The 18,706-nt window shown below is 37.3% G+C and overlaps 1 protein-coding gene and 2 pseudogenes across 1 annotated transcript in view; 1 reads left to right on the plus strand and 2 right to left on the minus strand.

Moving 5' to 3' along the window:
• TANK (TRAF family member associated NFKB activator) overlaps nt 1–6,243 on the minus strand; it is a 77,609-nt gene extending 71,366 nt beyond the window's left edge. Inside the window, exon 1 of the mRNA XM_036421088.2 lies at nt 6,038–6,243. The gene's annotated coding sequence lies outside the window, so the exon portion shown is untranslated. The remainder of the gene's footprint in view (nt 1–6,037) is intronic.
• LOC118709181 lies at nt 595–1,434 on the plus strand (annotated as a pseudogene).
• An 8,479-nt stretch (nt 6,244–14,722) lies between the features above and the next one.
• On the minus strand, nt 14,723–15,536 carry LOC118709301 (annotated as a pseudogene).
• Between the last annotated feature and the right edge of the window lie 3,170 nt (nt 15,537–18,706).

The following is an 18,706-nucleotide window of genomic DNA, read 5'->3' on the forward strand; positions in this document are numbered from 1 at the left end:
GTAATGTACAAATTCCCAGAAACACACAAATTACCAAAACTGAATCTAGAAATATAAACATAGCCGAAACCAGTTTGGCTCAGTGGATAGAGTGTTGGCCTATGGACTGAAAGGTCTCAGGTTTGATTCCCTTCAAAAGCATGTACCTTGGTTGCGGGCACATCTCCAGTGTGGCAGCTGATTGATGTTTCTAATTCTCTATCCTCCTCCCTTCCTCTCTGTGAAAAATCAATAAAATATATTTTAAAATATAAACATACTTATAACAAAGAGATCTAATCAGTAATCAAAAACTTTCAAGGAAAGAAGGTCCAGGACCAGTTATTTTAACTGGTAAGTTCTATCAAATGTGTAAAGAAGAATTAACACCAGTCCTCAAACTCTTTAAAAAACATAGAGGAGAAGGAAATACTTTCTAACTCATCCTATAAAGCCAGGATTACTGTGATACCAAAGCCAGACGAAACACTGAAATAAAAGAAAACTGAAAACCAACATTCCTCTCCCTTCTCATTTCTTCAGTGTCACAGGCTGTATGATATAGAAGGACCCCAGCCAATCTGGAGGTAAAAGCTACAGCTGGTTCATAGTCACTAGCACTTGTTGTGAGGCTGAAGCTAGAGTGGACTGTTCTTCTGGAGCCACCAGCCCGTCATTTCTCAGGTATCGCCGAGAGCCCAGCAAGGCTGAACTATGAAGAATGGAAGCGAATGCATCTGTTGAGATGTTTTCAAAAGTCCTGGAGAATCAGTTACTTCAGACTACCAAACTAATGAAAGAACATTTGGATGCTGAAATTCAGAAACTGGATCAGATGGATGAGGATGAATTGGATACCTCAAAGAAAAGAGAGTTGAGGCACTAAGAAAAGCTCAACAGCAGAAACAAGGATGACTTTCAAAAAGGACCTGGGGAATACAGAGAAATCACCAGTGAGAGATACTTTTTTCAAGAAGTCAGAGAGAGTAAAAAAGTGCTTTGCCATTTCTACATAGACTCCACATTCAGGTGTAATATGCTAGACATTCACTTGGTAATATTGTCGAAGAAACATCTGGAGACCATGTTTTTTGAAGCTGTATGTAAAAAAGCACCTTTCCTTTTTTGAGAAACTGAGGATCAAAATCATTCCCACACTGGCATTGGTAAAAGATGAAAAAATACAAGATTATGTTGTTTGACTTACTGGCCTAGAAAATACAGATGACTTCACCACAGAAACTTTAGAATGGAGGCTTGGTTATCCTATTAATAATATTCTTAATTACAATGGGAATTTAATGGAGCCACCATTTCAGAGCCAAAAGAAATTTGGAACAAACTTCCCAAAGCTGGAAAAGGAAACTATCGTGGAAAGAAATACGATTTGGACTCTGATGATGGAGAGCAGTTATAATTCTTTGTAAAGTGACTTTTTTACTTATGCTTACTTTAGAATTAGATGTACTTTCTAAATTCTGTTGACTTTTGATACATTGATCATCTAATGATCTTATTTTAGCTTTATACGGTTGCATCAAGTTGAAAGACATCTTTAATATTTTCTGTGTGGAGATCATGTGTAAGTTGAGGAAAACTGCTGAGTTCTTATATTATCTGGGTATGAGAATTCTCTATTTTTGCAATTGATTTTTATCATAATATGAGTTTTTATGTCTTTGTATCACTCACAGTTGTGTTTTTAATCCACTGGTTTGGAAATAGAACTTCTGCGAACAGTTTCAGGACTAATTATCATGCATCATTTACTTCATACAACAGGTCAAGTATCATTTAATGGTATAACAGACTGCAATTGTAAATGAATTATTAAGCCTTTTCACTTCTGTAATATATAACTATTAACAAGCTGATAAAACCAACAACAATCAAAATCACTTATAAATAAAGATGCAAAAATTCTCCACTAAAACTAGTAAACTAAACTAATAGCATACATTATGACCAAATGTGATTTATCCCTGGAATGCAAGGGTGGTTAAACAAAAGAAAATCATTTAATGTGGCATACCACATTATAGAATAAAGAAAATAAAACACCACACATGATTATCTCTATTGATGCAGAAAAGACATTTGACAAAATTCAATACCCTTTCATGATTTAAATAAAAAGATGCAGACAACTAGAAATGGAAGAGAACTTCCTCAATATGATAAAGAGAATTTATGAGAATTCCATAGCTAACATATTACTCAATTGTGAAAAACTGAAGGGTTTCCCCTTAAAACCAGGAACAAGGCCACTGCAGTTCAACATTGTCCTGAAGTTCTAGACAAAGCATTTAAACAAGATTAAGAAATAAAAAACAACCAAATTAGAAAGGAATAAATGAAAATATCTGTTTGCAGATATTATCTATACATATGTATAAAAGGATAATATGCAAAGTGTCCCCTCAGGAGTTCAACCAGGAAACCAGGAGTTCTATCGCTTGGTATGACATGCATTGACCACCAGGAGGTGGCACAGAGCAAATGAAGGCCCAAGCTGGCAGCTGAAAGGCTCTGATTGGCTCTGATCACCCACCAGACCTAGAGATCCTACCCATGCATGAATTTTGTGCACCAGCCATCTAGTCTTAAATATATATATATATATATATATATATATATATATATATATATATATATATATATATATATAAAATCCCAAAGAATTCATAAGAATGGACAAATGACTTTATCATAGTTGCTGAATATAAGATCAACACTCAAAACTCAGTTGTGTTTTTATGCATCACCAATGAGCAATCCAAAAATGAAATTAAGGAAATAATTCTATTTACAATAGTATTCAAAATAATTTTATGTAATGTGAATTTTACCTCAATTTTTTTAAAAGGGGAAAAAAGGAAAAATTAAGGAAGTCTAAATGAACTATGGATTGAGTTAGTAAAAATGTATCAATATTGGTTCCTTAAGTGTAACAAATGTACCATACTAATGTAAGATGTAAATAACAGAGAAAACTGTGTGCAATGGGGTATATGGAAACTCTGTAATGTTTGCTCAATTTTTCTCTGAATCTAAATTTATTCTAACAAGCTTGTTAAGTAAAAAAAACAAAAAAAAAACCAACCCTTTATTATCCTAAGTAAATTTTGGATCAAGAAGGAAATAAAACTGCAGTGAAAAAACATAAAATAATGGCCATGTGAAAGTGACATAAAAGTGAGTTGTAGTTAAAATGGTACTTTAAGAAAATTCCTAGCCTTAAATATTTTCATTACAAAACAAGAAAGAAGAAAAAATCTAATCATTGAACTCAAGAACAGAAAAGTAAAATATTCTAAAATAAACCATTACAAAATATTAATAAATATAAAAAAACTAATTATTAAAAAAATGAAAACCATAAAAGTGATACATCCAGGAGATTAATTCTTTGACATGTCCAATCAGGAAGAAAAAAAAAAGAGAGAGAGAGAGTGAGAAAAAAAGCATAAATCGTTAAAATAAGTAATGAAAAAGGGTTATCCACATAGTTATAGAGATGATTTTTTAAAAGTACAGGAGAATATCATGTATGCTAATACATTTGAAAAATTTGATTAAAAAAAAATCACATGAACAAAACAACCAAAAGTGGGTGCCAAGGATAAAAAGTGTTTAGGTTTGCTCTTTAAACATTTCAAAAAGCAAATAAAGCCCATTAAACTTTTTGAGAGCATGGTAAACTGGTATTTTTTTTATTTTTATCAGAAAATAAAAAATACAGTCTGATTTCATTTAAGAATATGAAAGTAAAATTTCTCAGTAAATTACAGACATTTCTTATTGGTGTAAGATCAGTGAATTTGGACACTTTTTGCATACCACTGTCGGTTGTAACTGAATTGTGGTCTGCTACTAGCGCTGTCATAACAGGGAGAAAGCTTTTTGCACAAAACGCAGGGACAGCTGCTTTGTTTGAGTATCTGGTTGCTCTGCTGGGAGAGGGCTCTTCGGCTGTGCCACATTGCTTCCATTCTTTTCTGTTAATTTGAGTTGTGAACTAAATTGTGAAGCCAAAATAATAGGGGAGAGAGTCTAAGCCATGTGGATTGAAGAGAAAATGAGGAAATGTGTAGGTTTGATTTGTTTTGATCAATTTATTATTTTAACCAGAGCAAACATATATATATACTTTATAACGATAAATCTACCTTTATACTGGGGCCATGATTTTTGATATCACAGAATTTAAAAAAAATGAAATTATTGTATAGTGTAACAGCATAGTACTACATAGTTTAAAACTATATAGAAAACTATATAGTTGTCTCTAATGATATAAAAAAGATGTTGAATATGGTTTTACATGAAGTCTTAATACACCTTTAGCAAACTTGGGTTAGAAGTGTATTTGGTAGTTATTTGGTTTTTATAACAAGCTTATTTACTTCAAACCAATAGCCAACGTCATTCTTAATGTTAACCACTAGGGAAATTCCCACTGAGATCAGAACGAGACAAGGGTGGCTGCTATCTCTTCTGTTATTAAACACTGTTCTAGAAATTCTGGACAATGTGGTGAGAAGAAGAAAAAAAGGATACAAAATTATATATTTTTTACCTAGACATCACATGTAAATTACCTAAAATAATTTAGAATAAAGGATCAATATAATGGCTAAATGCAAGATAAAATTACGAAATCAAGAACTTTTTAAAATCACCATCCCACTCTGAGAAAATAAAACATGCTGAAATGCAGTTTACTATAAACAAAAACCCTATGTGTTTCCAGAGGCCTTAAGTACACGGAGAGAAAGAGTGTTTGCAGACAGGCAAGTTTTCCACTGCAAGGATGATTCTTTCCATTGAATAAGTGTATGTTTTATGAAATTCCAACCAGAACTCTTTGGGAGGAATTTAACAGATTTGTTTTAAATCTTCCAGTTGGCCATCTCTTTTATTGTCACAAGTGCTTAAAAGAAGTAACTGAACATTCCTTTAGGGCCTGGTCAATTGCTAAGCAGGAACCTCAGTCAGGATGGACTTGATGTACAGCCCACATCCCTCCTGCATGGAGACAGACACCTGTGTGGGCCTGTGAACAGGTAATAAATAGTCCACCCTGGAGGGAGTGAGGCAATGGAGTGAACGAGTGAAGAGAAGGAAGACCTGGAAATAACTCCTGAGCTCCAGTGAATGACTTGGCTGCTCTGGCCCCTTGGCTAGGTCGTCTTCTTTTCTCGCCCATCATTTTGCGGTTCAGATAAGACATCTCACAATATTGTTTTAATGTAGTAAGAAGGCAGGGCAGTGGAAACAGAGAGCCATGGAAAAAGTGATATGAGATCATGTTTAAGCCCTTGTTCTGCCCTGAGCTGGAAGATCTTGTGATTGTTTTCCTCCAGGAGACAATAAATGGCAGCTATTAATATAACAATAGTGATAATGATTCTTGATGTTTAATCTTTTTGAACTACCAACATTTCCTAGGGTTATCATTAAAAATGCTATACAATCTTTAGTATTCATCTTTGTTTATGAACATAAAGATCAATTAGTAATAGAAGAAGACTGGATTACTCTAATTATGTAAGTTTAAATGTTTTAAGAAAGGAAATGGAAAATTTTCCATGAGGTTAATATTTTATTGTAAAGATATATTCATTAAATATATTTCTTAGAAAATGGAGAAATATAAACTTTAGTTAATGTTTGAATAAATCCACTGGATGAGACCGAATTGATCTTTAAAATTTTAACCCAAAGGAAGCATGACTATAAACAATATTAGTGTACTTTTCGACCTACTAAGATATTTGCAACTTAATTTATGTTAATTACATATCTCTTAAGTCTTACATTGTTATAAAACCACTCAGAGAGGATGTATGTTCCAGATATAAACGAAAAAAAAAAATCATTTCAAATAGATACAAATTCTATTTTAATAGTTGGGGAAAATGTAAAAAAAAAAAAAAATCACAGTATTTTAATTTTTCCTCTAGTTTTAACTAAGGACCCTATTTTGTAAACACCAAATTTCTAAGGATGACAATAAATACAAAGGCATTATTGAATCATGTCATAATTTACTCACTTAGCAGAAGCAAGAGGGGAATAAGTCAGCCACACTTCAGTTTAAGACATCCTGGCCACCTTGCTTAGGTTGCGAATCAATAGGAACTACAGAAATTTTTGCTCACCTCTTCTTCAGATTACAAGTCTTCCTTCACAGACTACTCCTCTTTTAAGATGTGGGCAGTTACAGAGTCTGAAAGCTTTGCACACAGGCTCTAGAATGCTGCCCAAACCTCCCTGAGCTCTCCCTTGTGTTGAACTGGGAACTTCCACTGAGAAATCCCCTGACTTGAAAACTTCCTTATTTGTAGCTATCAACGGCCAATCATGGCAACATATTGAAATGAAGCAAAGACTACCAGAAATTGTTCTGTAAACCACCCGTGACTGTAGCTCTGACTTCCTTTTGAAGCAGACACTTTACTTGAATAGTTAGTGCATTTTAAGAAAAATCCAGAAATTATAAACACAAATATTTTAGGTTTAAGCAAATTTTCATGTAAGAAAATTAAAAAAAATAAGTTTATTTGACAGTGTTTTTTGTTGTTTTGTTTTTTGTTGTTTTATTTTTAGCTTTTAAGAAGTCACTCTCCCTCCTAAGTAGTATATTTATAAGCAGAAGGCAAAGACTAGTTATCTTTGCTTTATGGTCAACAGGTCATTCAGTTGGATGAAGCCTAGTAATAATAATGTTTACGCTGGATTCCAGAGCCTGACCTCAGGTACTTAGAAGAAAAGGGAAGTAAAGAGGCTCTTATGACAGCTTTTTTCCTTGGGAACTAAGGAGCATGGGTGTATGCTCCAGCTTCTCGGGCTATTTGGAGTAAAATATGCACATGGAAGGCAGCATTGACGTTTTTCTTTGTTGTAAAATTTTAGAGCTGGAAACATTCTTAGACACCATCTGTTCTATTTCCTTTTCATTCAGATGAGGAAACAGGAAAGGATAAATCCTCAAAGTCACAAAGAAAGTCAGAGGCAAAACTCAGATGAAAATCTGAATCTTTTGAATCCGAGTGTGTGTTTTTTCTTTTTACAGTCCTATACTGTCAGCATCTCAAGTTATTAGTAGGAAAAAGACTGTAACCACAAAAAGACTAAGTCTCCTGGTTCAGTTCCCATATTTTTCAGATAAGGAGTCTGAGACCTTACCCAAAGTTCCTCCATCAGTAAAAGAGTTAGAATTTAGAACTTCTGATTCTCAGTCTAGTGACCTGTCCATTTGAAAACACCGCCCTCTGTTAAAATAGATGTTAAATATGCCTGAGATATTTCTACTCATGATGAAATTATTCTATAAAAAGGAAATAATTTTGAAAGTATCTAAAATGATGAATAGGCTTATGATTTAACAAGTTCCATTTACTCATCTGAGATAGAATGAACAATTATTTTCCTTCAGTGCCTAGTGTAATAATAACTACCTTACTGATATCAAACGTTAAGCTTTCTTGTATGCAATGGAAAAATAAAACCCAACTAATACTGCAAATGTAGAAAAAGAAAAAAGTAAGCCACTAGTGGAAGGAAAGTATGCTTCTCAAGAATTTACATTTTGAATGAACAGGATCTTATTTATTTATTTATTTATTTATTTTAAATATATTTTATTGATTTTTCACAGAGAGGAACAGAGAGGGATAGAGAGTTAGAAACATCGATGAGAGAGAATCATCGATCAGCTGCCTCTTGCACACCCCCTACTGGGGATGTGCCCACAACCAAGGTACATGCCCTTGACCGGAATCGAACCCAGGACCTTTCAGTCCCCAGGCCGACGCTCTATCCACTGAGCCAAACCGGTCCCAGCATGAACAGGATCTTAAAAACAAGACTTTAAAAAAAACCCCCAAAAAACAAACAAAAAAAACAACAACTGTGGTGACGTCTTAACTGGGAAATGCCCCTTTGATTTCTCCATCTGTGCCCCTTTCCTCTTCTATTCGCTTTGGCCTGTTAGCTTGGCTGATGCCCAAGCTTCAGCGGAAGTGCCAGTCCTGACGATTTGGCCTCAGCCTGGAGGGGCACTGCTTGAAAGAGGGTCCTGAGGCCAAGACAGAGAAGCTATAGTTAGAGATCTTTTTGAGGAAATTCTGTCTGAGTGAATGGAATTCTGCTCTTGGCAAAACATGGGAGGCAGATGGAACTTTTTATCTTTTTTGTTTCTTGTGTTTCCTTTTTCTATTCCCTCCCCCTCCTTTTTCCCCTCTCAGAGTCACCTGGGCAGATAGAAATGCAGATTCCTGTAGGGGAGAAAGGAGCAAACTGGCACGAAGCCACAATCGGCAAGGGTTAGGGTACAAATGACTAGAGTAAGAGGGGACTTGAAGCCCAAATGAGAGGAAGGAAGGAAAAAGTCAGGTCCCCATTTGAGCTGAGGTGAATGGCCAAGGGGTTGCTAATCAAAAGATGAAGAGATCACTACCGTGAGCCACAGGATTCTCAGGGAGGTCTGGGAGAAAGGCCTCCCTAAGAATTCCTGGAAAGCAAAGTGTTACCTAGGGACAGTGGAGGGCAAGACACCCAGGGCTCTTAACTGCTGGCAGGGATTCAGAGCCAGAGATATGTGCAAGGTGCCGTGTGTGGGGAGAGGCAGTTCTCAGCTAGAGAAGCACGGACATCCAGGAACTGAACAAGCAAAAAGGATTTAGGGTTAAAGTTTGATTCTTTTCCCCATAGTCTCAGTAAGTTCACTATGATTTTTTTTTAGGCTAACCTTGGGGCATTTACTCTTTTCTATAACTTTATAAGTAAAGTTTTTCTAAAAACCTTAGTTTGCTTTTTAAAAAATTTTAAAAAAAATTTTATTGATTTTTTATAGAGAGGAAGAGAGAGGGACAGAGAGTTAGAAACATCGATGAGAGAGAAGCACTGATCAGCTGCCTCTTGCACACCCCCTACTGGGGATGTACCCGCAACCAAGGTACATGCCCTTGACCGGAATCAAACCCGGGACCTTTCAGTCCGCAGGCCGACGCTCTATCCATTGAGCCAAACCGGTTTTGGCTAGTTTGCTTTTTAACCTTTAGAGGTAAACAAATCTGTGAGTACTCAAATGTGGAATCTAATGAACAAAATAAACTGATGAAAAAAATAGTTACAGAGACATGCCTTATTTATTTGGCTTGTGTAAGCCTTTGAGTTTGACAGGCTTGCCCTACATCATTCTACAACCATGCCACAACATCCACCATCCTACAAAAATACAGGAAAAAATTGCACTAGCCCAGAAAGGTGATGATGAAATGCAATTCAGTAGCAGTCATACAAAAATGACTTAAGAGTTTTACATGAGGTAATGTTATGAGGATGTTAAAAAAATTCCACAATTAACTAAGACACTCCAGTCTTAGAAGTTCTTCTAGGATGAGGGAAACTGTGCTTTCAGACCCTCTTTCTGGGTACTCCTCTTTAAGAAAACCATGGACAAACTAGTTATTAAATACTTATCTATAATATATGTGTGTGATTGTAGGAATGAAGGATGTTTAACTTAGAGAAAATGAGAAAAAAGATCAATTCAAATATCAGTTATCTTTTTTTATATCACTCCCACACGGTCCTCAGACTAGTAAGTAGGAGCTAAAAGGAAAATCTTGATCTCTCATTACAGAGAGATCAACATTCCAACAGTAAAAATAATAGCAAGTCACTCTGGGAGATAATGAGTTCTCTGTTCTTGGGGAAAATCAAACATAAGATAAAGGACCACTTCTTGGGAATGTTGAAAGGGCATTAACATCTCACTCGAGATCATAATGACTAATATGGCATTTACTCTGGTCCTGGCATGATTCTAAGTACTTCCCATGTACTTCTTCATTTAGTCCTTAAAAGTACCCTATAAGGAAGGTGCTCTTTTATAGAAATAAAACGGAGGTATAAAGAAGTTAATTAACCAAGTACATGTAGCTAGTAAGTGGAGCCCAGCTATTTGTCTCCAGAATCTATACTCTCGACAACTTTACTGTAGTGCAGCTGGGATGTTCACTATAGTGCGCTTTATCAAACATAGAGTCCCTTATTCACTGGTAGCATGGAATTTTAGAAGAGGTGAAAAGAAACTCAAATGTTTACCTGACCACTTTTTATTCCTTCTTATGCCCAATTTTGAAAGCTTCCAACCTAACAAGAAGTTAATGAACTGAGAGTGTGCCATCTCTCATGCCTGTTCAATATCCACCCGTTTGGTATTAGGATGGGCATGTAAAGATAACATAATTGGAGACAGCAAGAGGATGGGAAGAGAAAAGGCGAGTGCTACAGAAGTGGAACCTTTGTTGAGAAATGGAAAAGGGAACTAGACTTGCTTTTGTTTCTCAAATGCCAATTTAGGAAAACCGGGCAGCCTTGGAGCAGAGTCAATGCCATTAGTTAAGGATGATGACAGCGCACAATTTGTTTCTGCAGATTTACTTATCCTTCAACTTTTCCTTTCCAATCTGTTATGTATAGCTTAGTAAGTCTCATAAAAAAAAAATCCATGATACTTTCTTCAGGGTACCAGGTGAGCTATCTAAGGCTCCATAAAACTTTACTATGAGTTGACAGAATTTCATCAGGGAGTGACGGCACCTCTCCTTAGAAAGGTCTGCTTAAGGTACTTCACATTCCTCTTTCTGTTTTAGTGGTCAGCGTAGCAATGCATTTAGTTTATTGCCAAATGGCCCTTTTATTTTGATCTATGTGCTGAGGTTCCTCCTATCTAAGGTTAATGAGGACCACCATCCAAAAGAAGGAGTCTCACAGACATTTTCTTTCTATATTGAGAAACCCAGAAAAGTGGTTCAGATATTAGAATAAAGAAAATAGAAATTACTTGGCTCCTTCATAGAGATCCAGAATTTACAAATGGTTGGAAGACAAATTTGCATTACTTAAAACATATTTCTTTTGGATTTACAAATTCATGAAATTGCAATGGCTGTGAGATGCTTAAGGTAATCAATAATTTTCTATGTGAGAACACACAATACAGTAATTTAGTTCTGATTCAGTTTCTAATGTTAATAGGATTAATAGCTCATACTTTTAATTCTCTGTAACTGAGGAGATAAAAAAAAAACCAAAACACGAGAGCTTATGGATAGCAATAATAGCGAGAGAGGAATTAGAGAGAAGAAAAAAGAGGGAGAGACAGGAAAGATAATCCATAAAGTCTGAGTTTACCTGTGGCTTTAATAAGTCAGACTTCCAAAAAGACTTGACCTTTGAAAACCGATTAGCTTGACTACAGGGGGAGGTTGGGAAGACTGAGTAGCTGAAGCTCACAGAGAAATTTCAAGATTCCTTCTGTTCTTAATTCTTTGGCTTCCCAGTTAAGTTTCCTTTTAATTTTATAATATTTGGGGAACGCCAGAGACATGATGAGAGATTCAATAAACATGGGTTTCAAGTAAAATCACAAGCGATTGTTTGAGGGGGGAAATTGAAGCAGTGTTAGAAGTGCAGGAATCAAAGAGATTTTCTCAATATCAAGTAGCTGATTAATGGTGTTGAGAAATTTCCACTGGCATTAGAGAGCCTACCTCCATAATACTCAATCAGCTCTGGCTTTACAATTTGAGGATGCTGTTAAGGTTTGGAAGCTGAGTGGGGTGTGATTGGAGAACTTTTTCTGATTCCTGGGGAAATGCCGTCTCATTCCTTTTCACTGGGTTTCATATTTTAAAATACTATTTGAATGGAAAATAACCTTTCTAGGGACATCCACTAGTATTTCCTATGTCATCCATTTATTTATCAGTTGTTCTAGGTTAATCACCTCTGGGTAGAGGGTGCCATAGAGCCAAGCACTTTGTAGCACATCGCAGGAATTAACATCACCTCTGTGGTAAGAGGCACTCTATCAGAAGGTTAGACACACATATGGTGGAGCCATTTTGCCTACATTCCAAATCCTGACTCCATTCTTGAATAGTTCTTTGCCTACCTCTTATGGTAGTTTGAGCATAGAATGAATGAATTACTGTATGTAAAACATAAAACGCTGAGCACATGGTGAGGCTATGTAAATTTTTTGTTATTGTTTTTTACTCTCTGGTATATTTTTATTCACTATCTCTGTGAAATCATAATGTGAATTTATACAACTATTGCTGGAAAACTAGAAGGAGAAATTAAACGAATAAAGAAGATAAAGAGACATATTTATCAAGGAACTTTATCATGTCAGGCACCATGCTAGATGTTGCATATAAAAACATCACCTTACTGAATCATCTCAACCACTCCAGGAAGTAGGTTGAATTCTCATTCTATAGGCGAGAAAACAGGAGAGAAGGATCACACCGCTTCTGATGCGGAACCAGGATTTGAATTGTGGCCTATCTAACTCTGAAGCCCATGCCTTTTCTACCACATGACACAGTCTTCCTTAAGAAGAGAAATTATAATAATCAGGATGAGTGGAAAAATCACTTTTTAGTTTAGGCCCATGACCTGAGTTTCCTCTAAAAGTGGGAAAATTTTTCATGGAGCCTGAGTTTGTAACTTTGAATGAAATTAACTAGAGTGGAGTGGCGACTAGTTAGAAAGCTGCCTAGACAGGAAAAAGAAGATTTTTAGTGGAACACAATTTAGCCCACAACATTATACAAACTGAACTTGGCATGGGACAAACAGAAAGCAACTTAATTCCTTTTATTGCCAATTTAAAAAGCCTTGTTCCATCTAAATAAGTACTAATTTTTTCCCCCCGACTTGGGCCTGACTTGGACTCAGAATCTACAGTGAGGGAAGGGGCATTAAGAAGGAATGGTAGGCCTCTTCACTCTTCTGATTTACTCTGATAGTCCTCAATTTCTGTCTCACTGTGATACCAACTATGACTTTGCTGCCTCAGTGTGGTTGGCAGGTCAGCACAATCAGAAATGCAGATTATCAGGCCCTGCCTCTGCATTTCTCAACCTGAATCTGATGAATCTGCATTTTAACAAGATGCCCAGATGACTATTGCTCTTTCCAGAAAACCAGGACCTTCAGGACCAGCAGAGAGAAACTCTGTGTCTTCCAGACATGGGTGCGAGATTGTGAGAATGAAGGAGAGGTATGGGACAGAAGATCTATTGCTGGAGTGTTAATCTGACTTAGAAGTCCTCGGTGTAGCCCTAATCCCAATTGTTTGTGAGTCATTTGACTTGTCCCTGGCATGAACAATGTAATCTCTGATTTCTTACTATTGCCCATCAGCCTCCGCTTCAACAGTATATCCTACACAGACTCTTTGTTTTGGGACCTTGACTTAGACCTGATTCTCTCCTCTCGTGTCCACCAGGAAACCTGTGACATCTCTCTGCTCAGTTGTAGAAGTGTGGGCTACTTCTGCAACAAACCCGTTTCCTTGTTCTGTCTTCAAAGGCAGGTCCTGGCCAGCCTATTGCTTGAGTTTCTACCCAACCAATGTCAGTGGACACATCCAGGCTCCCTCTCCCTCTCACCTGGCTGGATGCATTATATGCTTGCAAATATTCTCCCAAATTCTACAATGAAATGGATAGAGAAAAATGCCATCTGCTTTGATTACTCTCTCCGGATTGAGTTTCTGGATTACTTTTTTGGGTCACTCTTGAGAGCAAATTTATGGATAATTTAAGCTCTTAACTGTTCCTTACTCTGAGTCTTCAGATGAAAATCAGAGGCAACCGGAACAAGTCTATTTATAATGTTATATATATATATCAGTAATTTCACCTTTGAGACAATTTAAGCACATTTAGATCCAGGCTTTATCTATAGACAGAATTATACGACTTAATTTATGGACTTGTTTTCTCAAGGTATTGCTTCAGTCAATATGGTTGGACCAGTTTGGTGTGTAGAATTAGTCTCAGAGACTTTAATCATTCTTTCCAGGTGGTTTCTTTAGACAGGCAAATGATAGACAGAGCAAATGGGAGTTATTTTGTAGGCTGGAGATGACAAAGGAAGAGATTTCCGAGAAATAGATTTAAGTTCTCTTTAGCCTTCTTTCCCAGAAACTCTGAATTAAAGCACTTCATTTAGCAATCACTTATCTTGAGTCTTTTGTGTCCATGCTCCTCAAATAAAGACTTAGTTCTGATTTACTGTAGTGCTAATTTTGGCATGATCACCAAACTCCAACAGCCTGTGTTTCTGTGCTATTTCTGCTTTGTTCTTGATTTCTTTTTTTTTTCTTCATCCCACAAGAAGCCATACGTGTATTAATGTTAGAGTACAAATTTCAAACCAAGCTGCAGTTACTCTTTTAAAAAAATATTTTTATTGATTTCAGAGAGGAAGGGAGAGGGAGAGAGAGATAGAAACATCAATGATGAAAGAGAATCATGGATCAGCTGCCTCCTGCACACCCTGCACTGAGGATTGAGCCTGCAAATAGGTCATGTGCCCCAAACAGGAATTCAACCATGACTTCCCGATTCAACACTCAACCATTGAGCTACCACAGATGGGCTGACGGGCTGCAGTTACTCTTTACACCACGTGTGTCAAACACAAGGCCCTCGGGCCAAATCCGTCCCGCCAGGCCTTGCAATGTGGCCCTCACCGCGCTGTCATCACTGCACTCCGCTGCGTTTCCATCACAATGACAGTTTATGACTGTTCAGTAAACCATTCGGCCAGCGATTTAGGCTGGATTTTAGATTTTGGCCCCTTCTGATTGAGTTCGACACCCCTACTTTACACACACACACACACACACACACACACACACTCCTCATTTTTAGATGGTTATATTTACAATGTCATTGTTGTTCCTCAGGGCTTGGACTGCCTTTGCTTTCAACACATTTGCTTGTGACATTGACCAACTCTATGTCTTTAACTTCCACATCTGTTTAATCAACCCCTTCCTCCTGTATAGTTGGAGTCTGTGTGTTTTCTTGAGTGTTGTGACAGCTTCACCTTGAACTTTGAATTTCTCAGCAGCTGTTAGCTGAGTTTGCTGAGATGAATCTTACATTTTGGCTTCCCCCTCAAATTATGTAGGTCTCTGAAACAGGGCATGTGTAGACATCTGGTTTTGTGATTTTAAAGAGGATATTAGATTTCTAGATAGTGACCCTAGTAACCTCTGAAACCTGTTAGGACCCAGTTTATGTTGCCTTCTTTCCACTCTGGCTCTCTTTGCTTTACTGACTTGTTGTTCATCAATTTCAGCAGCTGCTGCCAGCTGGACTTGTGTGGTTGCCCGTGTGATGTTCCTTGAGTTCTGGTACTGATTCATCATGGTCCGATTCTGTTCCAGACTCTGTCTCAGCCTGGGGCTATGGCAGCTCCTGCTCTGTAACAGGGATGATATCTGTGGTTTCCCTGGGTTCTTTGTGGGGGAGATGCAGAACCTAGATGATGGCAGAAAGAGAGACAGTGAGAGCGTGACCCATACCTGTTGTAGAAAGAAGCATGGCAGTTTTACTCTCGATTTCAATGCTCATACTTCCAACCCTGAATTTGCCATCTGTCTGGATTTCTGATTCTCCCTTGTTGAGTTCTGGTGTCTGTGGCCTTGAATTTGCTAAGATTTGTCCCATTGTCATGACTCAGAAGGAAGGATTCTGCGACTGCTTCCAATTCTCTATGATTGATGAAGATTTCAAAAGTTAATGCATCTTTAACTACAAAGTCTTTTCTTATTTTAATCTTTACCTTTGTTGAAGTCACTTTTGAAACATGGAGGAAACATAGCGTTGCCTTCTTTTCAAAGCTACCACAACTTCCTAAAAATGGTGGCAGAATTAAATTCTGACATACTCAGAAACTTGTTCCTTTTCTACGTAATTACACTGTATGGGCTGCTCATAAATGGATTCATTAATGTAGCTCATACAGTGTAAAACAGTGTATGGCAACTAGGGGGAAATCAGTGACTCATGTTCTACAATAACTGAAAAAAAGGAAAATTTTTTTGACTAGTGCCTAGCATTTCCTCAATAGATAGGAGATTGGATTAGCACTGGTTGGCTTAGATAAGCCAATAGGGAACAGCAGGTAGAAGAGGGAAGCTGAAGTGTAACACACGGAAATGGAAACTGGCCTTTCAGGGACAGCTGGGTGTCTACAGCACAGGACACAAAAAACAGGTTATGTGGCAGGATGATTTAGCAGATACTAGTTTTCAACCTGGTTTCAGAAGAGCCAGTTCACTTCCTCAGCAAATATTTTTGAATTTCTGATGTAAGTCACTCATTATACAGTGATATACCAAATGACAAAGACACAGATAGCCTAATCAGAAAGGGAGCATGTTCTTTGGATGGTGGCAAACAGGTTGTGGAGCAAAAGTGGCAGCAAATTTCAGATGCAGTTCTCCAAGCCAGCAGCAGGAGCTGAGCCCAACTTAAGTGTTGCCTATGGATTTTATATCAGTGCTACTTCTGGGAACCATTTGAAATTGTTGTTGTTTTGTAGTATTAATAATACCGTATGTCAGGAAGATGAAAATCAAGGATTTTGTGAGAAGTATCAGTAAAGCACGCATTATAATTACATAGTTACAAATAAGATGAATATTTAATGTTATTTTAAGTGTATGAACACTAAAACATTCTAGTTTATTTTCACTGACAGGTTGGCATCACAAAGAAAGAACATTGTCTCGCCAGGCTAAATCAAAATCAATTCCCTTAGGGAAGTGCTCCTACTTGAAGTCAATTGTTTCTTTCTCTGAGCTCTCATCATATCAATATATCAGGGATGCCCATATTGGCTATTGGGTAGGTCTCTGTGTTGGGAAGGATTCTAAGGCAAACTATGATCTCAAAGGAATAAAAGAATGTTATGAATGGTCATTGATATCTGCCAAAGACTTCAGAGGGAAGACAATGGGACATACTTGTGATTGTTGTGTATTTGCCATTTTAGATCTGTGCCTTCATTTGATACTCAACACATATTGCTTCAGATGTATAGCTACTTATCATTTTACTTATATATGGAATTCTCACTCTTCACCATGGAGCTTCCTGTGAGCTGAATGTAAAACTGAGTTTTCATCAAATGGACTGTGCTTTTCCAAATGAGGAAAGTTTTCATTGTGCGATGTATTTCCAGCATCAAATATTCCAAACAAAGAATGTCTCACAGAAGAAAATAAAAGGCTGGAAACAAAAGGATTGTACTTGCTTCAGAACTTAGAGATGAAAAAGACCACCTATGACTTTGCTACCTAAATGTGGTTGGCAGATCAGCAGCATCAGATTTGATTATTAGAAGTGCATTAGATTAAAGCATTAGATTATTAGAAGTGCAGAATACCAGGGCCCTGCCTTTGCATTTCTCAATCTGAATCTGATGAATCTGCATTTTAGTAAGTTCCCTAGATGCTTCTAGTTCTCTCCAGGAAACCACTCCAGGAGGACTAGCAGACAGAACAAAGTCTATTACAACCATGAGATGGGGGCATAAGCTCAGTGCAGGGGCGACACTGGGCCAGGCCAACTCATTTGGAGGGTTGCAAGGAACAGCTGCATCATAAGAAATGCTTCCAGGCTGGGCCTGGAAAGGCACTGCCAGCTCACAGGGCTTCTTCCTGGGAGAGATGATGTGGCTCTTCCAAAATCCCAACCAGTGTCTTGGCAAGAGTTGGCACTTAGAGATTAATCAGTGGGGAGCAGGGCTCTGAGGTGTAATAAACAAAGGGGGAGAGAAATAGTCATGTCTACTCCATCCCACTTCCCTCAGGCTGCTCATTAAAATCATCTGGGGAGTCTTGGACACCCTCCAGTGCCTGGAACCACCCTAGAGATTCTGATTTAATTGGTCTGAGGTTTGTCCGAGGATTCAGTACTTAAAAAAATTTCTCTAGTTATGTGCAAACAGCATTGCAAAATCTGTAATATTTTATCTCTTTATAGAACTTTAAAATAAAGATCTGCAGAGAAAAAAAAAAGTATTTACACTCCATAAAAAAGCAGCTGTAGCACAGCCAGAATGGCTCAGTGGTTGAACATCAACCTATGAACCAGAAGGTCACAGTTCGATTCCCAGTCAGGGCACATGCTGGGGTTGTAGGCTCCATCCCCAACGTGAAGGCATGCAGGAGGCAGCCAATCAATGATTCTCTCTCATCATTGGTGTTTCTATTTCTCTCTCCCTTCCTCTCTGAAATAAAAAGACATATAGTGTGTGTGTGTGTGTGTGTGTGTGTGTGTGTGTGTATGTGTGTATTTTAAAAACAAAACAGCTATACTACAACATAAATATCTGCTATACAAATTAATATAAAAACTAAAGTAAACATTTAATTAGAAATATCTTTTTATTGTGTCAGAACCTTGAAGGATGATAGTGAGGATGAATTTGAAGATCTGTATATATTTTAAACTTCAAATAAAATATTTTGTTTTAATTTTATTTAATATTTTTGTCACAAACAGATTCTCAGAAGTATCCACTGGGATTAAGAACTGGGAGACTGGATCTGTTCTGTGACTTCTTGCTAGCCATTAACTGTTCTTGAAACTGATGAATGTGTGGGTGAAGGTGAAGACTGGGTGTTAATTAGACTGTCTGGAAGTGGAGCAGCTCCACAAAAGGCTAATCTTGGAAACAAGGAGATTCTTTTTATTACCTTAACACCTAGTTTGCAAAATTCTTATGACGATAAGGAGCAAGAAGCTAACTCTCACTGCGTGCCTATTCTGTGCCGAGCTAGGTTTTCTCCTTTCAATTTGACAATTACCTTGTAAATTATATCTTTTTTGGGGGA

This window comes from Pipistrellus kuhlii, unplaced genomic scaffold, assembly GCF_014108245.1.
Source record: "Pipistrellus kuhlii isolate mPipKuh1 unplaced genomic scaffold, mPipKuh1.p scaffold_m20_p_7, whole genome shotgun sequence".
Lineage (NCBI taxonomy): Eukaryota > Metazoa > Chordata > Mammalia > Chiroptera > Vespertilionidae > Pipistrellus > Pipistrellus kuhlii.